At 45.1% G+C, this 9,804-nt stretch overlaps 1 long non-coding RNA gene across 1 annotated transcript; it reads right to left on the bottom strand.

Annotated features, from left to right (window-relative positions):
• Positions 1-478: 478 nt before the first annotated feature.
• Positions 479-7,368, bottom strand: LOC133350843 (uncharacterized). Its single transcript, XR_009756113.1, has 4 exons — positions 7,126-7,368; positions 6,796-6,869; positions 2,580-2,867; positions 479-610 (listed from the first exon to the last, which is right to left on the bottom strand). It is a non-coding gene; the product is annotated as an uncharacterized LOC133350843 (long non-coding RNA).
• Between the last annotated feature and the right edge of the window lie 2,436 nt (positions 7,369-9,804).

Consider the following 9,804-nt stretch of genomic DNA (forward strand, 5'->3'; position numbering starts at 1 on the left):
TAATGGGCAGCACCTCGACGATTCTCGCAACGTAATTGAGAATCATTTGTGTGTTGCGTGCGTTTGTTAGAAGTGATCATTTCGCTCCGGGCGTGCACAGCATCCTTCGATTCAGTATTCACATGGCACAAACATGCAATCACGCCTCAGGGATGAGCACTCGGGAACAGCCAGACATGGAAGAAACTGAGAGATGGGAGATGTTATTCAGAAGGTAGCTTGTCCAGGAGAGAGAGAAGATGCATTTAACTCATATCAAAGAGAGAGAGAGAGAGCTAGAGGATGTAATCAGCAGATACAGTCGATACATATATATAAGAGATGTATGATATATATGTGTGAAGATAGATATGATGCAGGCAATGCATTTAAAAAAATGTATATGTATGTGAAAGGGAGTCCACACGAGTCGTCGTTTGGGTAAGGCACTTTATTCTTGCTCGCACCACACACGCGCAGTCGTAGGACGCTTCACTGTCAAAGACATCGTGTTATCGCCATGCCTCTCCCACCCCATTCCTTCTCAAACCTTCCAGAAGGTTCCGTCTGCTCCTCCTCTTCTCTGCTGCCAGCTCTCTTCTTTATTGCCTCTCCCTTTTCTGTCGTACGGCTGCTGATGCAAATGCAGAGCAACTACTACAAATCTCGCATTCAGGTGGTCGCGCCGGACAACCGCGTTATAAGCAGTGGAGTTTTATCGCTGTGATGTCGCCTAGATCGCCATGCCCGATCCACAGCTACGACGAAGACATTACAGTGATACTGACTCCGATTTCTTCCTTAACTGCCCCACGAACGCCTGTCACCACGTCATCTCATTTCCCACCATCCCCCGCCCCCCCTAACTTAAATCCCTCTGCCCAATCCCGTGTCACACCCTTACCCCTTTAAGTATCTATTTATTTACAGCGTCCTCCCGTGACCCTTGAATATGGACAAAGAGATATGTGATAAACATGGCTCCTATTTGCAGGAGACACATTTTAAGAGGGGGATGAGAGATGTACAGTATTTGGACGAGATATACCTGAGTCAAGACGTGTATTCAGAAGCGAGCTCGAAGATGGGAATGTATACGGAAGAGAGTTGCGGGACAAGAAATTGAATTCGTAGACACGAGGAGTTATGTTTAAAAAAATACTGTACACATGAAAAAAGTAGATATGATCAAAGGTGAGACTTATTATTAAGGTACAGGGTCCTAGTGTGGCGCAGTGGTAACATTCGCGCCTCACAGCAAAAAGGGTAATGGATTCGATTCACGGCTCGGCCACATTTTCTATGCAGAGTTTGTACATTCTCTGTACGTTCTCCCCCTATGCTGCATGAGTTGTCTCTGGTTCCTCTGGTTTCTACCCGACAACAAAACAAATATACAATGGCCCAACCATCCAAAGGCAATATATTTTCTATGTGAAAATTACTCAATTGGAATTACGAATAACACCGTCTCGTGTTAAACTGTGGCAGGGCTCTCCTGAAATGGAGTCTTGAGACTCAGGATTTTCTGGCTAAGTAAGTGTAAAAATAACCTATAAGAGGTTTCTGGGTTAGATCGCGTAAGTATAAATGTGTCATATTAAAAAAAGGTGTCAGTTTTGTTGCCAGATAAAAGGGTAAAAAAACAGTTTTCATATTTTGCTACTGGCAAATGAGGTTCCAATTATATAAATGTGTCGTTAAACCCACAACCACCCAACACAGCCAATGTTGCGTTGGGTGGTGGCAGGTAAACCCACGACGTTGAAAACATCGTGGGTTTACTCTCTAACACACCGGTGTGTTGTACAAGTACCGAATTGGCATGTTTTGTTTACATGACAAACCTTCATAATTCACTGTGTTGGGTGGTGGCGGGTTTAACAACATTAATATTACGCGATCTAACCCAAAAAAAAATATTTTATGGAAAATATTGGTTGCGACAGCCTACGTGTTACACTATACCAATAATAACATGTAATCATAAGAGAGAGAGATGAGATTGGACAGAGAAGTCTTGACACCACAGGTCTACTCACCCATTTGTTTCGATCTGCTTTTTGTGTTTAGTTTGTTGTTCTTACCCCGCAAAAGAAGTTCAACATACATATGTAGTGGAAGAGTGCTGGCTGCTGGGCAGCAGCGACAACTGTGGTGGACAGACAGTACACATGCCGATGAGCGTGTGCTCGCGTGCGTTGGCAAGGCGGAGGAACTAGGGCAAGGGTCACGGAGGACTCCATCTGGAAGCCCCTGGAACCCACTGCCGGTTCTGGGATTGGATTCGTCTCGTCGTTGCTATCGTCTCGTTGCCATCGTCGCTGCCATCTTTGCTCGATATTGCACTGCTAGAAGTAGTTAGCTGTCTCAGTCAGCGCCGTCAGTGTTAGACGGCTAGTTTGTGTATAGGCTAGACTAAGCGACTGTAGGGAGTGTGTGGACGAGACCGTGAATGTTCTGAATAGAAGTTGCCTCCTACAAACCTCGTCTCTGAATCACTGACACTACAAGTCGTGTCAGAAGTGGTTGCAACGTTATTACTGGCAGTAGGTGTTATATAATCGTTATGGAGAAGCTTACCAAGAAGAGGAACCCACCTGTTGTGTCGTCAGAGGACGAGGACGGCGAGACGGTCATCCCTCCGAGAGCCCTAGGACCAGGGGCCCTGGTTAGAAATCCCGTGGGTGTGGGAGCGGCAGCTATGGATCACCAGGAGAGGGGTACCGATCCTCCGGAGTCGCGCGCTGAGGATGGGTGACGCGAGGTGGTCAACCGCCTCGACCTGCTTCTCGCCACCGTCGGCCGGCTGGTCGCACAGCTCTCCGAGTCCACGCCTGCCATCCAGTTGACAGAGAGGGAGCCGCGGAGCTCGCTTTAGCTGCTGTCTGCAGCAGCGATTCCCAACAGCAAAAACCACGCAGTCACTGGCCGCCATTTCACCCTCAGAGGGCACGGTGTGGTCAACAGCAACCATTTGGAGTGGGACACGAGATGACGCTAAGGAGGCTCCGCGTCCGGCGGCGCTGCACGAAGCCGCGTGCCGACCATGGAGGCTGCCGTCCGTTCGGGAGTTCATGGCGGCTCTCTCTCTGTGTGTTCCTCCTGCTTGTGCTCAATACACACTTTCGCTCTCTCTCTGTCTCTCTCTTCATTGGACCAAACTTTCCCCTGCACATTAAGTGGTCACCCTCGCACGCTAAGTTTCCGCTCCTCACTCAAAACTCACTTCTTGTTCCCCAGCTTACTCCACGACCCCCCCCCCCTTATTCTCCCCGTCATAACCGCCACCATTACTGTTTCATCTTCATATTCTCATATGCCTATCACTCATTAACCCCCATTCATTCAATCCATTCATCATCATTTACTATCATGAATTTAGCTTTCACCGAATTCACGCATCATCACAGATTTGCCCCCATTACTTCCTCTCATCTATTTCATTCACATCATCTCCACCATTGCATTTACACGCGGTGTTGTAGCATTGTTAATTATCTGTAAAGCGCCTTGATTAAGGTGCTGTATACATTCCCTGAAGGTAAAATAAGATTCCCCAACTTTCCACCAATCACCTTCCTTTCTCCCAACGTCCTCCCAATCGACCCCCTCGTTTATACTTTATCCCCCCCAACCATCCCCCGAGCTCTTTCAAATTATCCTGACGACCAATCGGATTTGAATGGGTTCTACACATTTCAAATCAGGATGGTGTGCGGTACTTGTTGAGCACAGCAAATTTTTACTCGCGAGTCGGTCGTAGATAGGTTTTCAGGTAATTCCCATTGAGCTCGCGCGCTCTCTGCTCAAAGGCGATGCAGCCAAAACGGCACCAAAGATTCAGCTTTTAATGCTGAAGACCAGCTATGTCATGTGTTTTAAGCTTGTGCTAAAACTAAAAACTAAGCTATTTTTTTTATTTTACCAGGTAAGGCCCACTGGGCTATTTCGCTCTTTTTTCAGAAGCAGCCTAGGTATCACAAATGATAGCCTTACGAAGTGGCTTAACATCATGTAGACATAGCATCCAAATACTCCAGACGCGTGTTTCGAAAATGTGGAGGAAAGAAATCCCGAGGACCCGGAGAAAATTCCACTCGACCACAGGGAAAACTCCAAATATACAGGTGTCAGGGGTCCGGGTTCGAACCCACGACCTCTTGTATACCAGGTGAGTAAGTTAACATCTCGCCACCGTGGTCCGTGAAGCACTAGCACTGTACTTGCAGCTTCCAGGGCGAATGTTTCTCGACGCAAAGTGCAAACTTATTGAAAAATGTTATATACCCTATTGCTCCGCTCCTTGATTCCATTAAGGTAATTCAAGTTAGCAGGTGCAGTCACATGCCAGGTAAGTTTGAGTCACAAAGTTTTCACGGAACAGCAGGTCTCTGCCCAAGCCTGGCTGCCTTCTTTAATCCGTCACAAACGCCCAAATTGTTTATGCTCAATATGTGGGTCTTGATGGAATAATGTTCGTGCTTCATACCCGCGGTGACAATTTAGTTATGGAATTTTCACCAAAACAGCGGGGTCCAGTGAAAAGTTATATTATTTTACTGCTCCCTCCTTTGGGATCTGTCCACTCTCACTAGTAACAACAGCTACGCTGTGTCTCCAGTCACACGTGCAAAGCTCAGAGACTAGCATTCAAGGCCATTATTGACAAATTCTTAGATGGTAAAAGATGTTCAGGCTCGTGAATCTTGTCCTGAAAAGCAGCATCGTGAGAGGACAAGATGGTTTAAACATTTGCAATTGCTCGCTTCGGATGTTTGGCCTACTTTCTACCGCGGGCACCATTGGAAGGAAGTGTACCTTCACAATATCCCACTGCACGAGACCCTGACATTCCATACGTAACATATATGTCCACTCACTTTTCTGAAGAGATGCCGCGACACTAAGGCTAGTTATTTTGGACTCTTTGAGTTACATTCACTAACACAGCCAACCTTTAGGTGTGTTAGTAAATGGCGACTTGCCACTGCGTCGTCCGGGCCCTAGCCGAGTTTGGCCCCCGCCGAACTTACATTTACATTTACAAGCACATTTCTCTCTCCTACTCGCTAACATTAGCTGCCCCGCCCATCTCTGAACCTTTATAAACAGCCTGCCTCAGCAGATTTCCCTCTTTTTCACCAGAAGACGATTGCTTGTGTTGCGATCGAAACGTGGTGAATTTTTATTTTTGTTATTTTTTCTATCTACGTGGCTTTAGCGAAAGACCCAAAGAATATATATATATATGTCGAGTTGTAATTGATTGTGTAATGGACGTAAAATCAGGATGATGTTACAGCTGTTATCGAAAGTATATAAAGCTGAAATTTAGTGTGAAATAAAATTCTCGATGTTTTTATTTCCCCACCTGACCCAACCCCCATTCTTAATTGAGTTGTTCAAAGATGCCCAAGAATTGCACAGAAAGAAGCAACTTTCTAAATACAATGTTAAAAAAATATATAAATTCAAAAGTGGTATCTTATTTGAACATCGCAAAACCTAAATGTTGAAATTGAGTTCAAATAAGTTCTCGCTTGAAAACTTACATTTGGCAAGAATATATCAAGTACTGTATATGCTTCTGCGTGGAAACATTTAAAATAAACATTTACCTACATGGACCACCCCAAATATGACTCGTGTTCAGTTCTGCAAAACCCAACCATTGTTTACTAATATGACGTAAGATTTTCGAGAACAAGAAATGTTGCAAGTAGAAATAAAATGCTTGTTTATATAGGGAGGAGTTTTTGCGACTGCTTATTTGAGTTTTGTTGTTGGGGCCTGTGATGATTAATCGTAATTTTTTCGTGACTTTAAAGTTTTGTTATTCTTATTTCCCATTGATATAAGGATTACGAATAACCGGATTAACGCATCCTTGGAAACGACCGTGATGATAACCAACTGCAATCTCGGTAGCAGCTGTGATTACATTTTTTAAAATTATATATGAAGAGATTTTGCAAAGCCTGTTCGTGCTTTCAAGTGCAGCGATCTAATGTGTATTCATATAAAGCATCTAATTGTCGGTGCATGCTAAGCTGCTGTGCAGATCGGGAAGATGACTTTGCACTTTGAGAGATCACTTTAAATCTCATGTGTTTGTGCCCAATCCGAATAATCCCCCCACCGTAAAAAGTAATTTAGAAATCGGTCCAAAGTTTCACTTTTGCCATTTAAATGTTGTGCAAAAAAAAGTATTTTCTTCATGTTTGTGTTTTTACATTTTGGTGTGAGGTTTTTGGTTGTTGCATCTGCAGATCCAGTTAACACTGGTGGCTTCGTGCAACGAATGTAATAAGGCTATTAACTGGAACGTGTGTTTTGTGTTATTATACGTTTCGTGATATAAGAGTGCGAGGTCTTAAATATTTAATTCTGTGCTGAGAATTTGCATACCATGAACGTAGTCTAAAAATTAAAATTCGTCGTATATATGTCGTATATATGTCCATAAAATATTTAAGTCTGCAGGTATGAACCGCAAGGCGCGTTCATAAATTGTTCTTTTGATCTCAGACCGACGAGAGTAATATTTTAAATCAAATTTGTTTTCATGTGCAATGCTGCAACACATGGGGGGGGGGGGGGGGAGTGTGGTAGGAGCAGTGGTGAAATGTTTTTTGTGCGTTGCATTATAAAGGCTGATTTTTTATAATAATTATCAGTTGTGGGTTAAACATTAGTTGGTGAGTAATTTGTGACTCGGTCCTGGCCACCACTCTTCCCACGTCACCAACCCCCACTCACTGTTGTCAGTAAAGTATGGTCAAGCAACCCCGGTGAAGTATGGTCCCAGCAAACCTGATTGGGGAGACACGGCCGGCATATGGAGCAGCGGTTCGATGTAGAGGAGCCTCAGGTTATTGTCAGTATTCCTGCAAAAAAATATACAAATATTATTTTGCAGAAAACCCCATTGCTTAAATTAATACAATTTGCAATTAATGAGCAGCAATGTTCTAAAATAGATTAAAGAGAACATTGTAGATTTTTTTTCACATTTACATAAACGGTGTTCGACTGAACTGCACGCTTATTAGTGCTTACCATACATTAAAATTAATCCATTACAGAGCATCTGCTGTTGCTGTTTACGTATCTATCCACGGTTTTTATGCAACATATGCGCACCTGTGTTTAATCTTGATAAGAGCCTCGTAGATGCAGTCTTCCCGGTCTTATTGGTCGTCCCCGACAGCCACTTAACGGGCGTTTGTTTTCACTCGGTCATCATTACGGAGCTAATGGAAGCTCTATACAAACCAACGACTACCTCCCATGCAATTGGAAGCCATTTAGAATCCCGAAGACTCGCAGGAATAGCCCCTCTGCTCGAGTAGCGGCGCGCACGCTCTGACATGCGCCGCGCGTGGGCGCCCGTCGCTGACTCTGGCGAGCTCACGGCGAGAGCGCGGTGCACAGGAGCGGACCCTGGGCCACATCTCCGAAGCGAGGGTCAGCTGTTGCAGGTGCCTTCGCGATGGGAGCCATGAAGGAGGGGCTGGCTAATGGAATAAGGAATGACCCGGCCAAGATATCGGCGATGATGAGACGTATGTGTTTAATGTTGAACTTCGTAAGCCAACGGCGCTAATCGGAGGTGCAGCGGGGAAGGACAACAACATTTACGTTATAAAGCAGTTCTAAAGAAGTTCATAACACGGAGGCTTTCGCGACTAATTGTAGGTAAATCGCCCGATAAAGCTGGATGCAATCACCAGCGAAAGGTACTCACATTGTAAATATTGTGTGTTTACCCTCCGACACACTGGTGTGCGGAAGTACTAACTAATTGGCACGTTTTGTTCACGTGATAAACTTTGCTAATTGGCCGTCGGGTGGAGGGGGGGTGAACGACACATTTATATTCACGCGATCTAACCCATGAAACCTTTATTGTGAATAAAATCGAAATTAAAAAGTACATTGTTGCAGTGGCTTCCTAAAAATGGAAAGGAAGAGCGTTCCAGACGGCAGCAGAAGCGCGATGCGGTCGCCGTCTTTGTCCGATGGCCAGCCAGAAGCCGCTGCGAGGTTGAACTGGAGTTCGCGCGATGGTTGATGCTTTTGACGAGATCAGCAAGGTATGGTTGGTTCATTTGTGGCAAGCACGTTGCGTGGAGTGAGTGCGACCTGACAATGTCTGACGATTGGGGTTTGGCGACCCCCTGCTTTGCCTAATCATTTCCTCCTACCGTTTTGACAGGACGTTATGTTGCGTTCTCAGCTGGTTAAACAAATACACTCGGGACTCAGTGCAATGGTTCAGCCCAGAGGTTCCATCTCGCCCACTGCGGCAGTTATAACTATGGCGTAAGTCGCTTCAGTTTCCCACCCTCACCCACCGCCCCCCCAATGATCCGATCGAAATCCCTAATTTCGATCGGCTCATTGGGGTTTAGTAATATATCGGCATTTTGCGACCCCCACTGCCACTGTGTAGCATAATATTACGTGCCAAGGACTCTATGAGATGATAGGACAATAGTCTGAGTCAATAATTGGCAGTAAGTAACGGCAAAGCAGTTATAATTGACTCACAGAATTGTGCGCAGTTGCGTATACAGTACACGACTTCCCTGAAGGCATTCACCTTCAGCGAGCACGATGTCGATCACACACGGTTCGAATTCGATTCTGGATCGATGGCTGCGCCATCGCCGCAAACGCGTCGAACAAAAAAGCAAGGGACAAGTCCTTCCCAACAACTCCTCTATGATTTTTCATTGCTGGAGGGGTTGACCCCCCTACCTGAAAATCCTGGCTCCGCCATTGCAGGCAGCAGTGTAAATGGGTTCAGCACAGTCGATTGTCAGGTCGTGTGTGGTGGGGTAAAGTGTGGGAACTTCCATCTCTTCCGAGACATCTGACCAGTGTGGAAGAGTATCACAAATAAACCAAAGACTCCTCTGTAGTGGAGGGCCTTCCACCATCACTGGATAAGCAAGCGATTAAAACGAAACTAAACTATTTTTATTCTAGATTTGAAGCTTTCGTGACTGCAGAGATTCATATTCTTAGGTTTTTTCGGTTAAGTCACGTAAGTAAAACATCAAAATAAAAATAAAATAAAAATAAAAAATCACGACGTTTCGGAGGCAACACAAGTCTCCGTCATCAGGTGGGACCGTCACAGCCGAATTAGCTGCATCAAGTGAAGAAATGATTCAAGATGTAATCCCTTATAAGCAAGTTGAAGGGAGGTGGAGAGGGGGGGGAGAGCTTATCAGACTGTGGTAGCCAATGAATGGAAACGTATCGGGAGGGAGGAGGAGCGGTGATCAAAGACTGCACGCAGTGCTCAACACAATGAATGGAAACGTATCGGGAGGGAGGAGGAGCGGCGATCAAAGACTGCACGCAGTGCTCAACACAATGAGCACTGCGTGCAGTCTTTGATCGCCGCTCCTCCTCCCTCCCGATACGTTTCCATTCATTGGCTACAACAGTCTGATAAGCTCTCCCCCCTCTCCACCTCCCTTCAACTTGCTTATAAGGGATTACATCTTGAATCATTGCTTCACTTGATGCAGCTAATTCGGCTGTGACGGTCCCACCTGATGACGGAGACTTGTGTTGCCTCCGAAACGTCGTGATTTTTTATTTTATTTTTATTTTATTTTTATTTTGATGTTTTACTTACGTGACTTAACCGAAAAAACCTAAGAATATAAACTATTTTACTGAACTATTTTGTATTTTACCAGGTAAGGCCCCACTGAGCTACATAGCTCTTTTTCAGAAGGGACTTGGCCACAAATGGTAGCTCAACAAAGTGGCTTATCATGTGGAAATGTAGATCAGACAAAT

The sequence above is a fragment of the Lethenteron reissneri genome, chromosome 4 (genome assembly GCF_015708825.2).
Source record: "Lethenteron reissneri isolate LAM-NWPU_2019-01 chromosome 4, ASM1570882v1, whole genome shotgun sequence".
In the NCBI taxonomy this organism is placed as follows: Eukaryota; Metazoa; Chordata; class Hyperoartia; order Petromyzontiformes; family Petromyzontidae; genus Lethenteron; species Lethenteron reissneri.